This window comes from Phyllobates terribilis, unplaced genomic scaffold, assembly GCF_046119375.1.
Source record: "Phyllobates terribilis strain yellow unplaced genomic scaffold, ASM4611937v1 Scaffold_5__5_contigs__length_657084704, whole genome shotgun sequence".
NCBI lineage: Eukaryota > Metazoa > Chordata > Amphibia > Anura > Dendrobatidae > Phyllobates > Phyllobates terribilis.
Window position 1 is genome coordinate 76,506,025 of NW_027362765.1, and position 18,092 is coordinate 76,524,116.

General features: G+C 44.9%; 14 non-coding genes across 14 annotated transcripts; all 14 read right to left on the reverse strand.

The window, feature by feature from the left end:
• Positions 1-867: 867 nt before the first annotated feature.
• LOC141150098 (U2 spliceosomal RNA) lies at positions 868-1,058 on the reverse strand. The gene has a single exon (XR_012246368.1). It is a non-coding gene; the product is annotated as a U2 spliceosomal RNA (small nuclear RNA).
• A 1,118-nt stretch (positions 1,059-2,176) lies between these two features.
• On the reverse strand, positions 2,177-2,367 carry LOC141150109 (U2 spliceosomal RNA). The gene has a single exon (XR_012246379.1). It is a non-coding gene; the product is annotated as a U2 spliceosomal RNA (small nuclear RNA).
• Positions 2,368-3,482: 1,115 nt separating this feature from the next.
• On the reverse strand, positions 3,483-3,673 carry LOC141150121 (U2 spliceosomal RNA). Its single transcript, XR_012246391.1, has one exon. It is a non-coding gene; the product is annotated as a U2 spliceosomal RNA (small nuclear RNA).
• Positions 3,674-4,788: 1,115 nt separating this feature from the next.
• LOC141149637 (U2 spliceosomal RNA) lies at positions 4,789-4,979 on the reverse strand. Its single transcript, XR_012245928.1, has one exon. It is a non-coding gene; the product is annotated as a U2 spliceosomal RNA (small nuclear RNA).
• A 1,115-nt stretch (positions 4,980-6,094) lies between these two features.
• On the reverse strand, positions 6,095-6,285 carry LOC141150133 (U2 spliceosomal RNA). Its single transcript, XR_012246402.1, has one exon. It is a non-coding gene; the product is annotated as a U2 spliceosomal RNA (small nuclear RNA).
• A 1,118-nt stretch (positions 6,286-7,403) lies between these two features.
• Positions 7,404-7,594, reverse strand: LOC141150144 (U2 spliceosomal RNA). The gene has a single exon (XR_012246413.1). It is a non-coding gene; the product is annotated as a U2 spliceosomal RNA (small nuclear RNA).
• A 1,118-nt stretch (positions 7,595-8,712) lies between these two features.
• Positions 8,713-8,903, reverse strand: LOC141150155 (U2 spliceosomal RNA). Its single transcript, XR_012246423.1, has one exon. It is a non-coding gene; the product is annotated as a U2 spliceosomal RNA (small nuclear RNA).
• A 1,118-nt stretch (positions 8,904-10,021) lies between these two features.
• LOC141150167 (U2 spliceosomal RNA) lies at positions 10,022-10,212 on the reverse strand. The gene has a single exon (XR_012246434.1). It is a non-coding gene; the product is annotated as a U2 spliceosomal RNA (small nuclear RNA).
• A 1,115-nt stretch (positions 10,213-11,327) lies between these two features.
• LOC141149638 (U2 spliceosomal RNA) lies at positions 11,328-11,518 on the reverse strand. The gene has a single exon (XR_012245929.1). It is a non-coding gene; the product is annotated as a U2 spliceosomal RNA (small nuclear RNA).
• A 1,115-nt stretch (positions 11,519-12,633) lies between these two features.
• Positions 12,634-12,824, reverse strand: LOC141150178 (U2 spliceosomal RNA). The gene has a single exon (XR_012246444.1). It is a non-coding gene; the product is annotated as a U2 spliceosomal RNA (small nuclear RNA).
• A 1,118-nt stretch (positions 12,825-13,942) lies between these two features.
• On the reverse strand, positions 13,943-14,133 carry LOC141150190 (U2 spliceosomal RNA). The gene has a single exon (XR_012246455.1). It is a non-coding gene; the product is annotated as a U2 spliceosomal RNA (small nuclear RNA).
• A 1,118-nt stretch (positions 14,134-15,251) lies between these two features.
• Positions 15,252-15,442, reverse strand: LOC141150201 (U2 spliceosomal RNA). The gene has a single exon (XR_012246466.1). It is a non-coding gene; the product is annotated as a U2 spliceosomal RNA (small nuclear RNA).
• Positions 15,443-16,560: 1,118 nt separating this feature from the next.
• On the reverse strand, positions 16,561-16,751 carry LOC141150213 (U2 spliceosomal RNA). The gene has a single exon (XR_012246477.1). It is a non-coding gene; the product is annotated as a U2 spliceosomal RNA (small nuclear RNA).
• Positions 16,752-17,869: 1,118 nt separating this feature from the next.
• Positions 17,870-18,060, reverse strand: LOC141150224 (U2 spliceosomal RNA). Its single transcript, XR_012246482.1, has one exon. It is a non-coding gene; the product is annotated as a U2 spliceosomal RNA (small nuclear RNA).
• Positions 18,061-18,092: the final 32 nt, after the last annotated feature.

An 18,092-nucleotide genomic window follows, 5' to 3' on the forward strand; every position in this document is an offset into this window, starting at 1 on the left:
CCAATTAAGGCGGGGGGTGGGGTGGAACGAGCAGCTGTCTACCCTTAGCAGGAGGGCTCCTGATTACATACCTCTCCTGCTGCTGCTGCTGCTGGCTGTCCAGCAGCAGACTGAAGGTGGCTGCTGCTGTGCACAGGTATATAAAGGCTCAGAGCCTATTATGACACGCGCAGCCAGCGTTCCATTGCCACATTCCATCTACTGCAGGCAGGATACCTGGCTGGCTGAATGTCGCTGAGAAGCTCACAGAGACCGCCATAAGCAACAGTTTAACAGAATGCCACAGACTAATCAACCAAACTTTTTGGGTTGGGTTCTCTTTTATAGTCTGCAGGCATTAAATGAAAGAAGTCAGTGTTCCAGCAGAAGGAGACAACGTTTCAGAAAAGGCATTGTAGCAAACCAAAAAAGAAATTTTAAGCGCAGCAGAGTAACCAGCGCACATACCTGTTAGCTCAGGTGAGTTTAAAAGGCTGCTGTTGATAACAAGGGCATTTGCTAAATAGATGGTGTGTGTGCAACAATATACTGAAAGGTCAATTATATTGTGCAGCTTATCTCACCACCTGTAGTTATTTAGGTGAAAGCTCCAAAATGCTTGCCTAATATGTCTGTTTATCCAAAAGGAAGTAAAAAGGGAGAGCTAGAAAGATAGCATTGCATCACATTACATGGCAATGCAATGCACAGTTGCTGAAGTTGAACCAAAATGAGCTTGTAATCTGGCTTCTGCAACTTTGAACATGAAAAATCCAATGAGGAGAAGAAAAGCAGAGCCAAAGAGTCCATCCCAAAATCCGACAAACAAGCAAAATGAACAAAAAACATTGAATTCAATTCTTTCTGATTTTAGAAACTGCATTAAAGAAGGGGTGCACCGGTCCTGGAGATACTGCAATACCAGGTCAATGCGTGGAGTGGACAGAGCAAGCTCTTTTTCCATCTCCCTGTTCTAAAAATCCATTTAATATATGGTCCCCAGATAGGGGACGTATCAGATATTAAACTGATAAGAACAGATACTACACTTGATCTTAGCCAAAAGGCCGAGAAGCGATAACCAGAATTGGTTTCAAACTACGGAGCCACCCAAGGATCCTAAAAAGTCCATTTGTGGAGATGAGCTCCTGGACTCCCGTTAAGAAGACATGTTGTCAACCTCTAGATCCCTTACATGCCTGCACTTTTCGGCTTGCTGCTGCTGCAATCCACGCGTTTTAGATCTGCATAACTCCACCTCTTTAAACACAGCACCTTCACCCCCTGCTGTTCCCACCCGCCTCAACACCGTTGGAAGGGAGGAGAACCAATTAAGGCGGGGGGTGGGGTGGAACGAGCAGCTGTCTACCCTTAGCAGGAGGGCTCCTGATTACATACCTCTCCTGCTGCTGCTGCTGCTGCTGGCTGTCCAGCAGCAGACTGAAGGTGGCTGCTGCTGTGCACAGGTATATAAAGGCTCAGAGCCTATTATGACACGCGCAGCCAGCGTTCCATTGCCACATTCCATCTACTGCAGGCAGGATACCTGGCTGGCTGAATGTCGCTGAGAAGCTCACAGAGACCGCCATAAGCAACAGTTTAACAGAATGCCACAGACTAATCAACCAAACTTTTTGGGTTGGGTTCTCTTTTATAGTCTGCAGGCATTAAATGAAAGAAGTCAGTGTTCCAGCAGAAGGAGACAACGTTTCAGAAAAGGCATTGTAGCAAACCAAAAAAGAAATTTTAAGCGCAGCAGAGTAACCAGCGCACATACCTGTTAGCTCAGGTGAGTTTAAAAGGCTGCTGTTGATAACAAGGGCATTTGCTAAATAGATGGTGTGTGTGCAACAATATACTGAAAGGTCAATTATATTGTGCAGCTTATCTCACCACCTGTAGTTATTTAGGTGAAAGCTCCAAAATGCTTGCCTAATATGTCTGTTTATCCAAAAGGAAGTAAAAAGGGAGAGCTAGAAAGATAGCATTGCATCACATTACATGGCAATGCAATGCACAGTTGCTGAAGTTGAACCAAAATGAGCTTGTAATCTGGCTTCTGCAACTTTGAACATGAAAAATCCAATGAGGAGAAGAAAAGCAGAGCCAAAGAGTCCATCCCAAAATCCGACAAACAAGCAAAATGAACAAAAAACATTGAATTCAATTCTTTCTGATTTTAGAAACTGCATTAAAGAAGGGGTGCACCGGTCCTGGAGATACTGCAATACCAGGTCAATGCGTGGAGTGGACAGAGCAAGCTCTTTTTCCATCTCCCTGTTCTAAAAATCCATTTAATATATGGTCCCCAGATAGGGGACGTATCAGATATTAAACTGATAAGAACAGATACTACACTTGATCTTAGCCAAAAGGCCGAGAAGCGATAACCAGAATTGGTTTCAAACTACGGAGCCACCCAAGGATCCTAAAAAGTCCATTTGTGGAGATGAGCTCCTGGACTCCCGTTAAGAAGACATGTTGTCAACCTCTAGATCCCTTACATGCCTGCACTTTTCGGCTTGCTGCTGCTGCAATCCACGCATTTTAGATCTGCATAACTCCACCTCTTTAAACACAGCACCTTCACCCCCTGCTGTTCCCACCCGCCTCAACACCGTTGGAAGGGAGGAGAACCAATTAAGGCGGGGGGTGGGGGGGAACGAGCAGCTGTCTACCCTTAGCAGGAGGGCTCCTGATTACATACCTCTCCTGCTGCTGCTGCTGCTGGCTGTCCAGCAGCAGACTGAAGGTGGCTGCTGCTGTGCACAGGTATATAAAGGCTCAGAGCCTATTATGACACGCGCAGCCAGCGTTCCATTGCCACATTCCATCTACTGCAGGCAGGATACCTGGCTGGCTGAATGTCGCTGAGAAGCTCACAGAGACCGCCATAAGCAACAGTTTAACAGAATGCCACAGACTAATCAACCAAACTTTTTGGGTTGGGTTCTCTTTTATAGTCTGCAGGCATTAAATGAAAGAAGTCAGTGTTCCAGCAGAAGGAGACAACGTTTCAGAAAAGGCATTGTAGCAAACCAAAAAAGAAATTTTAAGCGCAGCAGAGTAACCAGCGCACATACCTGTTAGCTCAGGTGAGTTTAAAAGGCTGCTGTTGATAACAAGGGCATTTGCTAAATAGATGGTGTGTGTGCAACAATATACTGAAAGGTCAATTATATTGTGCAGCTTATCTCACCACCTGTAGTTATTTAGGTGAAAGCTCCAAAATGCTTGCCTAATATGTCTGTTTATCCAAAAGGAAGTAAAAAGGGAGAGCTAGAAAGATAGCATTGCATCACATTACATGGCAATGCAATGCACAGTTGCTGAAGTTGAACCAAAATGAGCTTGTAATCTGGCTTCTGCAACTTTGAACATGAAAAATCCAATGAGGAGAAGAAAAGCAGAGCCAAAGAGTCCATCCCAAAATCCGACAAACAAGCAAAATGAACAAAAAACATTGAATTCAATTCTTTCTGATTTTAGAAACTGCATTAAAGAAGGGGTGCACCGGTCCTGGAGATACTGCAATACCAGGTCAATGCGTGGAGTGGACAGAGCAAGCTCTTTTTCCATCTCCCTGTTCTAAAAATCCATTTAATATATGGTCCCCAGATAGGGGACGTATCAGATATTAAACTGATAAGAACAGATACTACACTTGATCTTAGCCAAAAGGCCGAGAAGCGATAACCAGAATTGGTTTCAAACTACGGAGCCACCCAAGGATCCTAAAAAGTCCATTTGTGGAGATGAGCTCCTGGACTCCCGTTAAGAAGACATGTTGTCAACCTCTAGATCCCTTACATGCCTGCACTTTTCGGCTTGCTGCTGCTGCAATCCACGCGTTTTAGATCTGCATAACTCCACCTCTTTAAACACAGCACCTTCACCCCCTGCTGTTCCCACCCGCCTCAACACCGTTGGAAGGGAGGAGAACCAATTAAGGCGGGGGGTGGGGTGGAACGAGCAGCTGTCTACCCTTAGCAGGAGGGCTCCTGATTACATACCTCTCCTGCTGCTGCTGCTGCTGGCTGTCCAGCAGCAGACTGAAGGTGGCTGCTGCTGTGCACAGGTATATAAAGGCTCAGAGCCTATTATGACACGCGCAGCCAGCGTTCCATTGCCACATTCCATCTACTGCAGGCAGGATACCTGGCTGGCTGAATGTCGCTGAGAAGCTCACAGAGACCGCCATAAGCAACAGTTTAACAGAATGCCACAGACTAATCAACCAAACTTTTTGGGTTGGGTTCTCTTTTATAGTCTGCAGGCATTAAATGAAAGAAGTCAGTGTTCCAGCAGAAGGAGACAACGTTTCAGAAAAGGCATTGTAGCAAACCAAAAAAGAAATTTTAAGCGCAGCAGAGTAACCAGCGCACATACCTGTTAGCTCAGGTGAGTTTAAAAGGCTGCTGTTGATAACAAGGGCATTTGCTAAATAGATGGTGTGTGTGCAACAATATACTGAAAGGTCAATTATATTGTGCAGCTTATCTCACCACCTGTAGTTATTTAGGTGAAAGCTCCAAAATGCTTGCCTAATATGTCTGTTTATCCAAAAGGAAGTAAAAAGGGAGAGCTAGAAAGATAGCATTGCATCACATTACATGGCAATGCAATGCACAGTTGCTGAAGTTGAACCAAAATGAGCTTGTAATCTGGCTTCTGCAACTTTGAACATGAAAAATCCAATGAGGAGAAGAAAAGCAGAGCCAAAGAGTCCATCCCAAAATCCGACAAACAAGCAAAATGAACAAAAAACATTGAATTCAATTCTTTCTGATTTTAGAAACTGCATTAAAGAAGGGGTGCACCGGTCCTGGAGATACTGCAATACCAGGTCAATGCGTGGAGTGGACAGAGCAAGCTCTTTTTCCATCTCCCTGTTCTAAAAATCCATTTAATATATGGTCCCCAGATAGGGGACGTATCAGATATTAAACTGATAAGAACAGATACTACACTTGATCTTAGCCAAAAGGCCGAGAATCGATAACCAGAATTGGTTTCAAACTACGGAGCCACCCAAGGATCCTAAAAAGTCCATTTGTGGAGATGAGCTCCTGGACTCCCGTTAAGAAGACATGTTGTCAACCTCTAGATCCCTTACATGCCTGCACTTTTCGGCTTGCTGCTGCTGCAATCCACGCGTTTTAGATCTGCATAACTCCACCTCTTTAAACACAGCACCTTCACCCCCTGCTGTTCCCACCCGCCTCAACACCGTTGGAAGGGAGGAGAACCAATTAAGGCGGGGGGTGGGGTGGAACGAGCAGCTGTCTACCCTTAGCAGGAGGGCTCCTGATTACATACCTCTCCTGCTGCTGCTGCTGCTGGCTGTCCAGCAGCAGACTGAAGGTGGCTGCTGCTGTGCACAGGTATATAAAGGCTCAGAGCCTATTATGACACGCGCAGCCAGCGTTCCATTGCCACATTCCATCTACTGCAGGCAGGATACCTGGCTGGCTGAATGTCGCTGAGAAGCTCACAGAGACCGCCATAAGCAACAGTTTAACAGAATGCCACAGACTAATCAACCAAACTTTTTGGGTTGGGTTCTCTTTTATAGTCTGCAGGCATTAAATGAAAGAAGTCAGTGTTCCAGCAGAAGGAGACAACGTTTCAGAAAAGGCATTGTAGCAAACCAAAAAAGAAATTTTAAGCGCAGCAGAGTAACCAGCGCACATACCTGTTAGCTCAGGTGAGTTTAAAAGGCTGCTGTTGATAACAAGGGCATTTGCTAAATAGATGGTGTGTGTGCAACAATATACTGAAAGGTCAATTATATTGTGCAGCTTATCTCACCACCTGTAGTTATTTAGGTGAAAGCTCCAAAATGCTTGCCTAATATGTCTGTTTATCCAAAAGGAAGTAAAAAGGGAGAGCTAGAAAGATAGCATTGCATCACATTACATGGCAATGCAATGCACAGTTGCTGAAGTTGAACCAAAATGAGCTTGTAATCTGGCTTCTGCAACTTTGAACATGAAAAATCCAATGAGGAGAAGAAAAGCAGAGCCAAAGAGTCCATCCCAAAATCCGACAAACAAGCAAAATGAACAAAAAACATTGAATTCAATTCTTTCTGATTTTAGAAACTGCATTAAAGAAGGGGTGCACCGGTCCTGGAGATACTGCAATACCAGGTCAATGCGTGGAGTGGACAGAGCAAGCTCTTTTTCCATCTCCCTGTTCTAAAAATCCATTTAATATATGGTCCCCAGATAGGGGACGTATCAGATATTAAACTGATAAGAACAGATACTACACTTGATCTTAGCCAAAAGGCCGAGAAGCGATAACCAGAATTGGTTTCAAACTACGGAGCCACCCAAGGATCCTAAAAAGTCCATTTGTGGAGATGAGCTCCTGGACTCCCGTTAAGAAGACATGTTGTCAACCTCTAGATCCATTACATGCCTGCACTTTTCGGCTTGCTGCTGCTGCAATCCACGCGTTTTAGATCTGCATAACTCCACCTCTTTAAACACAGCACCTTCACCCCCTGCTGTTCCCACCCGCCTCAACACCGTTGGAAGGGAGGAGAACCAATTAAGGTGGGGGGTGGGGTGGAACGAGCAGCTGTCTACCCTTAGCAGGAGGGCTCCTGATTACATACCTCTCCTGCTGCTGCTGCTGCTGCTGGCTGTCCAGCAGCAGACTGAAGGTGGCTGCTGCTGTGCACAGGTATATAAAGGCTCAGAGCCTATTATGACACGCGCAGCCAGCGTTCCATTGCCACATTCCATCTACTGCAGGCAGGATACCTGGCTGGCTGAATGTCGCTGAGAAGCTCACAGAGACCGCCATAAGCAACAGTTTAACAGAATGCCACAGACTAATCAACCAAACTTTTTGGGTTGGGTTCTCTTTTATAGTCTGCAGGCATTAAATGAAAGAAGTCAGTGTTCCAGCAGAAGGAGACAACGTTTCAGAAAAGGCATTGTAGCAAACCAAAAAAGAAATTTTAAGCGCAGCAGAGTAACCAGCGCACATACCTGTTAGCTCAGGTGAGTTTAAAAGGCTGCTGTTGATAACAAGGGCATTTGCTAAATAGATGGTGTGTGTGCAACAATATACTGAAAGGTCAATTATATTGTGCAGCTTATCTCACCACCTGTAGTTATTTAGGTGAAAGCTCCAAAATGCTTGCCTAATATGTCTGTTTATCCAAAAGGAAGTAAAAAGGGAGAGCTAGAAAGATAGCATTGCATCACATTACATGGCAATGCAATGCACAGTTGCTGAAGTTGAACCAAAATGAGCTTGTAATCTGGCTTCTGCAACTTTGAACATGAAAAATCCAATGAGGAGAAGAAAAGCAGAGCCAAAGAGTCCATCCCAAAATCCGACAAACAAGCAAAATGAACAAAAAACATTGAATTCAATTCTTTCTGATTTTAGAAACTGCATTAAAGAAGGGGTGCACCGGTCCTGGAGATACTGCAATACCAGGTCAATGCGTGGAGTGGACAGAGCAAGCTCTTTTTCCATCTCCCTGTTCTAAAAATCCATTTAATATATGGTCCCCAGATAGGGGACGTATCAGATATTAAACTGATAAGAACAGATACTACACTTGATCTTAGCCAAAAGGCCGAGAAGCGATAACCAGAATTGGTTTCAAACTACGGAGCCACCCAAGGATCCTAAAAAGTCCATTTGTGGAGATGAGCTCCTGGACTCCCGTTAAGAAGACATGTTGTCAACCTCTAGATCCCTTACATGCCTGCACTTTTCGGCTTGCTGCTGCTGCAATCCACGCGTTTTAGATCTGCATAACTCCACCTCTTTAAACACAGCACCTTCACCCCCTGCTGTTCCCACCCGCCTCAACACCGTTGGAAGGGAGGAGAACCAATTAAGGCGGGGGGTGGGGTGGAACGAGCAGCTGTCTACCCTTAGCAGGAGGGCTCCTGATTACATACCTCTCCTGCTGCTGCTGCTGCTGCTGGCTGTCCAGCAGCAGACTGAAGGTGGCTGCTGCTGTGCACAGGTATATAAAGGCTCAGAGCCTATTATGACACGCGCAGCCAGCGTTCCATTGCCACATTCCATCTACTGCAGGCAGGATACCTGGCTGGCTGAATGTCGCTGAGAAGCTCACAGAGACCGCCATAAGCAACAGTTTAACAGAATGCCACAGACTAATCAACCAAACTTTTTGGGTTGGGTTCTCTTTTATAGTCTGCAGGCATTAAATGAAAGAAGTCAGTGTTCCAGCAGAAGGAGACAACGTTTCAGAAAAGGCATTGTAGCAAACCAAAAAAGAAATTTTAAGCGCAGCAGAGTAACCAGCGCACATACCTGTTAGCTCAGGTGAGTTTAAAAGGCTGCTGTTGATAACAAGGGCATTTGCTAAATAGATGGTGTGTGTGCAACAATATACTGAAAGGTCAATTATATTGTGCAGCTTATCTCACCACCTGTAGTTATTTAGGTGAAAGCTCCAAAATGCTTGCCTAATATGTCTGTTTATCCAAAAGGAAGTAAAAAGGGAGAGCTAGAAAGATAGCATTGCATCACATTACATGGCAATGCAATGCACAGTTGCTGAAGTTGAACCAAAATGAGCTTGTAATCTGGCTTCTGCAACTTTGAACATGAAAAATCCAATGAGGAGAAGAAAAGCAGAGCCAAAGAGTCCATCCCAAAATCCGACAAACAAGCAAAATGAACAAAAAACATTGAATTCAATTCTTTCTGATTTTAGAAACTGCATTAAAGAAGGGGTGCACCGGTCCTGGAGATACTGCAATACCAGGTCAATGCGTGGAGTGGACAGAGCAAGCTCTTTTTCCATCTCCCTGTTCTAAAAATCCATTTAATATATGGTCCCCAGATAGGGGACGTATCAGATATTAAACTGATAAGAACAGATACTACACTTGATCTTAGCCAAAAGGCCGAGAAGCGATAACCAGAATTGGTTTCAAACTACGGAGCCACCCAAGGATCCTAAAAAGTCCATTTGTGGAGATGAGCTCCTGGACTCCCGTTAAGAAGACATGTTGTCAACCTCTAGATCCCTTACATGCCTGCACTTTTCGGCTTGCTGCTGCTGCAATCCACGCGTTTTAGATCTGCATAACTCCACCTCTTTAAACACAGCACCTTCACCCCCTGCTGTTCCCACCCGCCTCAACACCGTTGGAAGGGAGGAGAACCAATTAAGGCGGGGGGTGGGGTGGAACGAGCAGCTGTCTACCCTTAGCAGGAGGGCTCCTGATTACATACCTCTCCTGCTGCTGCTGCTGCTGCTGGCTGTCCAGCAGCAGACTGAAGGTGGCTGCTGCTGTGCACAGGTATATAAAGGCTCAGAGCCTATTATGACACGCGCAGCCAGCGTTCCATTGCCACATTCCATCTACTGCAGGCAGGATACCTGGCTGGCTGAATGTCGCTGAGAAGCTCACAGAGACCGCCATAAGCAACAGTTTAACAGAATGCCACAGACTAATCAACCAAACTTTTTGGGTTGGGTTCTCTTTTATAGTCTGCAGGCATTAAATGAAAGAAGTCAGTGTTCCAGCAGAAGGAGACAACGTTTCAGAAAAGGCATTGTAGCAAACCAAAAAAGAAATTTTAAGCGCAGCAGAGTAACCAGCGCACATACCTGTTAGCTCAGGTGAGTTTAAAAGGCTGCTGTTGATAACAAGGGCATTTGCTAAATAGATGGTGTGTGTGCAACAATATACTGAAAGGTCAATTATATTGTGCAGCTTATCTCACCACCTGTAGTTATTTAGGTGAAAGCTCCAAAATGCTTGCCTAATATGTCTGTTTATCCAAAAGGAAGTAAAAAGGGAGAGCTAGAAAGATAGCATTGCATCACATTACATGGCAATGCAATGCACAGTTGCTGAAGTTGAACCAAAATGAGCTTGTAATCTGGCTTCTGCAACTTTGAACATGAAAAATCCAATGAGGAGAAGAAAAGCAGAGCCAAAGAGTCCATCCCAAAATCCGACAAACAAGCAAAATGAACAAAAAACATTGAATTCAATTCTTTCTGATTTTAGAAACTGCATTAAAGAAGGGGTGCACCGGTCCTGGAGATACTGCAATACCAGGTCAATGCGTGGAGTGGACAGAGCAAGCTCTTTTTCCATCTCCCTGTTCTAAAAATCCATTTAATATATGGTCCCCAGATAGGGGACGTATCAGATATTAAACTGATAAGAACAGATACTACACTTGATCTTAGCCAAAAGGCCGAGAAGCGATAACCAGAATTGGTTTCAAACTACGGAGCCACCCAAGGATCCTAAAAAGTCCATTTGTGGAGATGAGCTCCTGGACTCCCGTTAAGAAGACATGTTGTCAACCTCTAGATCCCTTACATGCCTGCACTTTTCGGCTTGCTGCTGCTGCAATCCACGCGTTTTAGATCTGCATAACTCCACCTCTTTAAACACAGCACCTTCACCCCCTGCTGTTCCCACCCGCCTCAACACCGTTGGAAGGGAGGAGAACCAATTAAGGCGGGGGGTGGGGTGGAACGAGCAGCTGTCTACCCTTAGCAGGAGGGCTCCTGATTACATACCTCTCCTGCTGCTGCTGCTGCTGGCTGTCCAGCAGCAGACTGAAGGTGGCTGCTGCTGTGCACAGGTATATAAAGGCTCAGAGCCTATTATGACACGCGCAGCCAGCGTTCCATTGCCACATTCCATCTACTGCAGGCAGGATACCTGGCTGGCTGAATGTCGCTGAGAAGCTCACAGAGACCGCCATAAGCAACAGTTTAACAGAATGCCACAGACTAATCAACCAAACTTTTTGGGTTGGGTTCTCTTTTATAGTCTGCAGGCATTAAATGAAAGAAGTCAGTGTTCCAGCAGAAGGAGACAACGTTTCAGAAAAGGCATTGTAGCAAACCAAAAAAGAAATTTTAAGCGCAGCAGAGTAACCAGCGCACATACCTGTTAGCTCAGGTGAGTTTAAAAGGCTGCTGTTGATAACAAGGGCATTTGCTAAATAGATGGTGTGTGTGCAACAATATACTGAAAGGTCAATTATATTGTGCAGCTTATCTCACCACCTGTAGTTATTTAGGTGAAAGCTCCAAAATGCTTGCCTAATATGTCTGTTTATCCAAAAGGAAGTAAAAAGGGAGAGCTAGAAAGATAGCATTGCATCACATTACATGGCAATGCAATGCACAGTTGCTGAAGTTGAACCAAAATGAGCTTGTAATCTGGCTTCTGCAACTTTGAACATGAAAAATCCAATGAGGAGAAGAAAAGCAGAGCCAAAGAGTCCATCCCAAAATCCGACAAACAAGCAAAATGAACAAAAAACATTGAATTCAATTCTTTCTGATTTTAGAAACTGCATTAAAGAAGGGGTGCACCGGTCCTGGAGATACTGCAATACCAGGTCAATGCGTGGAGTGGACAGAGCAAGCTCTTTTTCCATCTCCCTGTTCTAAAAATCCATTTAATATATGGTCCCCAGATAGGGGACGTATCAGATATTAAACTGATAAGAACAGATACTACACTTGATCTTAGCCAAAAGGCCGAGAATCGATAACCAGAATTGGTTTCAAACTACGGAGCCACCCAAGGATCCTAAAAAGTCCATTTGTGGAGATGAGCTCCTGGACTCCCGTTAAGAAGACATGTTGTCAACCTCTAGATCCCTTACATGCCTGCACTTTTCGGCTTGCTGCTGCTGCAATCCACGCGTTTTAGATCTGCATAACTCCACCTCTTTAAACACAGCACCTTCACCCCCTGCTGTTCCCACCCGCCTCAACACCGTTGGAAGGGAGGAGAACCAATTAAGGCGGGGGGTGGGGTGGAACGAGCAGCTGTCTACCCTTAGCAGGAGGGCTCCTGATTACATACCTCTCCTGCTGCTGCTGCTGCTGGCTGTCCAGCAGCAGACTGAAGGTGGCTGCTGCTGTGCACAGGTATATAAAGGCTCAGAGCCTATTATGACACGCGCAGCCAGCGTTCCATTGCCACATTCCATCTACTGCAGGCAGGATACCTGGCTGGCTGAATGTCGCTGAGAAGCTCACAGAGACCGCCATAAGCAACAGTTTAACAGAATGCCACAGACTAATCAACCAAACTTTTTGGGTTGGGTTCTCTTTTATAGTCTGCAGGCATTAAATGAAAGAAGTCAGTGTTCCAGCAGAAGGAGACAACGTTTCAGAAAAGGCATTGTAGCAAACCAAAAAAGAAATTTTAAGCGCAGCAGAGTAACCAGCGCACATACCTGTTAGCTCAGGTGAGTTTAAAAGGCTGCTGTTGATAACAAGGGCATTTGCTAAATAGATGGTGTGTGTGCAACAATATACTGAAAGGTCAATTATATTGTGCAGCTTATCTCACCACCTGTAGTTATTTAGGTGAAAGCTCCAAAATGCTTGCCTAATATGTCTGTTTATCCAAAAGGAAGTAAAAAGGGAGAGCTAGAAAGATAGCATTGCATCACATTACATGGCAATGCAATGCACAGTTGCTGAAGTTGAACCAAAATGAGCTTGTAATCTGGCTTCTGCAACTTTGAACATGAAAAATCCAATGAGGAGAAGAAAAGCAGAGCCAAAGAGTCCATCCCAAAATCCGACAAACAAGCAAAATGAACAAAAAACATTGAATTCAATTCTTTCTGATTTTAGAAACTGCATTAAAGAAGGGGTGCACCGGTCCTGGAGATACTGCAATACCAGGTCAATGCGTGGAGTGGACAGAGCAAGCTCTTTTTCCATCTCCCTGTTCTAAAAATCCATTTAATATATGGTCCCCAGATAGGGGACGTATCAGATATTAAACTGATAAGAACAGATACTACACTTGATCTTAGCCAAAAGGCCGAGAAGCGATAACCAGAATTGGTTTCAAACTACGGAGCCACCCAAGGATCCTAAAAAGTCCATTTGTGGAGATGAGCTCCTGGACTCCCGTTAAGAAGACATGTTGTCAACCTCTAGATCCCTTACATGCCTGCACTTTTCGGCTTGCTGCTGCTGCAATCCACGCGTTTTAGATCTGCATAACTCCACCTCTTTAAACACAGCACCTTCACCCCCTGCTGTTCCCACCCGCCTCAACACCGTTGGAAGGGAGGAGAACCAATTAAGGTGGGGGGTGGGGTGGAACGAGCAGCTGTCTACCCTTAGCAGGAGGGCTCCTGATTACATACCTCTCCTGCTGCTGCTGCTGCTGCTGGCTGTCCAGCAGCAGACTGAAGGTGGCTGCTGCTGTGCACAGGTATATAAAGGCTCAGAGCCTATTATGACACGCGCAGCCAGCGTTCCATTGCCACATTCCATCTACTGCAGGCAGGATACCTGGCTGGCTGAATGTCGCTGAGAAGCTCACAGAGACCGCCATAAGCAACAGTTTAACAGAATGCCACAGACTAATCAACCAAACTTTTTGGGTTGGGTTCTCTTTTATAGTCTGCAGGCATTAAATGAAAGAAGTCAGTGTTCCAGCAGAAGGAGACAACGTTTCAGAAAAGGCATTGTAGCAAACCAAAAAAGAAATTTTAAGCGCAGCAGAGTAACCAGCGCACATACCTGTTAGCTCAGGTGAGTTTAAAAGGCTGCTGTTGATAACAAGGGCATTTGCTAAATAGATGGTGTGTGTGCAACAATATACTGAAAGGTCAATTATATTGTGCAGCTTATCTCACCACCTGTAGTTATTTAGGTGAAAGCTCCAAAATGCTTGCCTAATATGTCTGTTTATCCAAAAGGAAGTAAAAAGGGAGAGCTAGAAAGATAGCATTGCATCACATTACATGGCAATGCAATGCACAGTTGCTGAAGTTGAACCAAAATGAGCTTGTAATCTGGCTTCTGCAACTTTGAACATGAAAAATCCAATGAGGAGAAGAAAAGCAGAGCCAAAGAGTCCATCCCAAAATCCGACAAACAAGCAAAATGAACAAAAAACATTGAATTCAATTCTTTCTGATTTTAGAAACTGCATTAAAGAAGGGGTGCACCGGTCCTGGAGATACTGCAATACCAGGTCAATGCGTGGAGTGGACAGAGCAAGCTCTTTTTCCATCTCCCTGTTCTAAAAATCCATTTAATATATGGTCCCCAGATAGGGGACGTATCAGATATTAAACTGATAAGAACAGATACTACACTTGATCTTAGCCAAAAGGCCGAGAAGCGATAACCAGAATTGGTTTCAAACTACGGAGCCACCCAAGGATCCTAAAAAGTCCATTTGTGGAGATGAGCTCCTGGACTCCCGTTAAGAAGACATGTTGTCAACCTCTAGATCCCTTACATGCCTGCACTTTTCGGCTTGCTGCTGCTGCAATCCACGCGTTTTAGATCTGCATAACTCCACCTCTTTAAACACAGCACCTTCACCCCCTGCTGTTCCCACCCGCCTCAACACCGTTGGAAGGGAGGAGAACCAATTAAGGCGGGGGGTGGGGTGGAACGAGCAGCTGTCTACCCTTAGCAGGAGGGCTCCTGATTACATACCTCTCCTGCTGCTGCTGCTGCTGCTGGCTGTCCAGCAGCAGACTGAAGGTGGCTGCTGCTGTGCACAGGTATATAAAGGCTCAGAGCCTATTATGACACGCGCAGCCAGCGTTCCATTGCCACATTCCATCTACTGCAGGCAGGATACCTGGCTGGCTGAATGTCGCTGAGAAGCTCACAGAGACCGCCATAAGCAACAGTTTAACAGAATGCCACAGACTAATCAACCAAACTTTTTGGGTTGGGTTCTCTTTTATAGTCTGCAGGCATTAAATGAAAGAAGTCAGTGTTCCAGCAGAAGGAGACAACGTTTCAGAAAAGGCATTGTAGCAAACCAAAAAAGAAATTTTAAGCGCAGCAGAGTAACCAGCGCACATACCTGTTAGCTCAGGTGAGTTTAAAAGGCTGCTGTTGATAACAAGGGCATTTGCTAAATAGATGGTGTGTGTGCAACAATATACTGAAAGGTCAATTATATTGTGCAGCTTATCTCACCACCTGTAGTTATTTAGGTGAAAGCTCCAAAATGCTTGCCTAATATGTCTGTTTATCCAAAAGGAAGTAAAAAGGGAGAGCTAGAAAGATAGCATTGCATCACATTACATGGCAATGCAATGCACAGTTGCTGAAGTTGAACCAAAATGAGCTTGTAATCTGGCTTCTGCAACTTTGAACATGAAAAATCCAATGAGGAGAAGAAAAGCAGAGCCAAAGAGTCCATCCCAAAATCCGACAAACAAGCAAAATGAACAAAAAACATTGAATTCAATTCTTTCTGATTTTAGAAACTGCATTAAAGAAGGGGTGCACCGGTCCTGGAGATACTGCAATACCAGGTCAATGCGTGGAGTGGACAGAGCAAGCTCTTTTTCCATCTCCCTGTTCTAAAAATCCATTTAATATATGGTCCCCAGATAGGGGACGTATCAGATATTAAACTGATAAGAACAGATACTACACTTGATCTTAGCCAAAAGGCCGAGAAGCGATAACCAGAATTGGTTTCAAACTACGGAGCCACCCAAGGATCCTAAAAAGTCCATTTGTGGAGATGAGCTCCTGGACTCCCGTTAAGAAGACATGTTGTCAACCTCTAGATCCCTTACATGCCTGCACTTTTCGGCTTGCTGCTGCTGCAATCCACGCGTTTTAGATCTGCATAACTCCACCTCTTTAAACACAGCACCTTCACCCCCTGCTGTTCCCACCCGCCTCAACACCGTTGGAAGGGAGGAGAACCAATTAAGGCGGGGGGTGGGGTGGAACGAGCAGCTGTCTACCCTTAGCAGGAGGGCTCCTGATTACATACCTCTCCTGCTGCTGCTGCTGCTGCTGGCTGTCCAGCAGCAGACTGAAGGTGGCTGCTGCTGTGCACAGGTATATAAAGGCTCAGAGCCTATTATGACACGCGCAGCCAGCGTTCCATTGCCACATTCCATCTACTGCAGGCAGGATACCTGGCTGGCTGAATGTCGCTGAGAAGCTCACAGAGACCGCCATAAGCAACAGTTTAACAGAATGCCACAGACTAATCAACCAAACTTTTTGGGTTGGGTTCTCTTTTATAGTCTGCAGGCATTAAATGAAAGAAGTCAGTGTTCCAGCAGAAGGAGACAACGTTTCAGAAAAGGCATTGTAGCAAACCAAAAAAGAAATTTTAAGCGCAGCAGAGTAACCAGCGCACATACCTGTTAGCTCAGGTGAGTTTAAAAGGCTGCTGTTGATAACAAGGGCATTTGCTAAATAGATGGTGTGTGTGCAACAATATACTGAAAGGTCAATTATATTGTGCAGCTTATCTCACCACCTGTAGTTATTTAGGTGAAAGCTCCAAAATGCTTGCCTAATATGTCTGTTTATCCAAAAGGAAGTAAAAAGGGAGAGCTAGAAAGATAGCATTGCATCACATTACATGGCAATGCAATGCACAGTTGCTGAAGTTGAACCAAAATGAGCTTGTAATCAGGCTTCTGCAACTTTGAACATGAAAAATCCAATGAGGAGAAGAAAAGCAGAGCCAAAGAGTCCATCCCAAAATCCGACAAACAAGCAAAATGAACAAAAAACATTGAATTCAATTCTTTCTGATTTTAGAAACTGCATTAAAGAAGGGGTGCACCGGTCCTGGAGATACTGCAATACCAGGTCAATGCGTGGAGTGGACAGAGCAAGCTCTTTTTCCATCTCCCTGTTCTAAAAATCCATTTAATATATGGTCCCCAGATAGGGGACGTATCAGATATTAAACTGATAAGAACAGATACTACACTTGATCTTAGCCAAAAGGCCGAGAAGCGATAACCAGAATTGGTTTCAAACTACGGAGCCACCCAAGGATCCTAAAAAGTCCATTTGTGGAGATGAGCTCCTGGACTCCCGTTAAGAAGACATGTTGTCAACCTCTAGATCCCTTACATGCCTGCACTTTTCGGCTTGCTGCTGCTGCAATCCACGCGTTTTAGATCTGCATAACTCCACCTCTTTAAACACAGCACCTTCACCCCCTGCTGTTCCCACCCGCCTCAACACCGTTGGAAGGGAGGAGAACCAATTAAGGCGGGGGGTGGGGTGGAACGAGCAGCTGTCTACCCTTAGCAGGAGGGCTCCTGATTACATACCTCTCCTGCTGCTGCTGCTGCTGCTGGCTGTCCAGCAGCAGACTGAAGGTGGCTGCTGCTGTGCACAGGTATATAAAGGCTCAGAGCCTATTATGACACGCGCAGCCAGCGTTCCATTGCCACATTCCATCTACTGCAGGCAGGATACCTGGCTGGCTGAATGTCGCTGAGAAGCTCACAGAGACCGCCATAAGCAACAGTTTAACAGAATGCCACAGACTAATCAACCAAACTTTTTGGGTTGGGTTCTCTTTTATAGTCTGCAGGCATTAAATGAAAGAAGTCAGTGTTCCAGCAGAAGGAGACAACGTTTCAGAAAAGGCATTGTAGCAAACCAAAAAAGAAATTTTAAGCGCAGCAGAGTAACCAGCGCACATACCTGTTAGCTCAGGTGAGTTTAAAAGGCTGCTGTTGATAACAAGGGCATTTGCTAAATAGATGGTGTGTGTGCAACAATATACTGAAAGGTCAATTATATTGTGCAGCTTATCTCACCACCTGTAGTTATTTAGGTGAAAGCTCCAAAATGCTTGCCTAATATGTCTGTTTATCCAAAAGGAAGTAAAAAGGGAGAGCTAGAAAGATAGCATTGCATCACATTACATGGCAATGCAATGCACAGTTGCTGAAGTTGAACCAAAATGAGCTTGTAATCTGGCTTCTGCAACTTTGAACATGAAAAATCCAATGAGGAGAAGAAAAGCAGAGCCAAAGAGTCCATCCCAAAATCCGACAAACAAGCAAAATGAACAAAAAACATTGAATTCAATTCTTTCTGATTTTAGAAACTGCATTAAAGAAGGGGTGCACCGGTCCTGGAGATACTGCAATACCAGGTCAATGCGTGGAGTGGACAGAGCAAGCTCTTTTTCCATCTCCCTGTTCTAAAAATCCATTTAATATATGGTCCCCAGATAGGGGACGTATCAGATATTAAACTGATAAGAACAGATACTACACTTGATCTTAGCCAAAAGGCCGAGAAGCGATAACCAGAATTGGTTTCAAACTACGGAGCCACC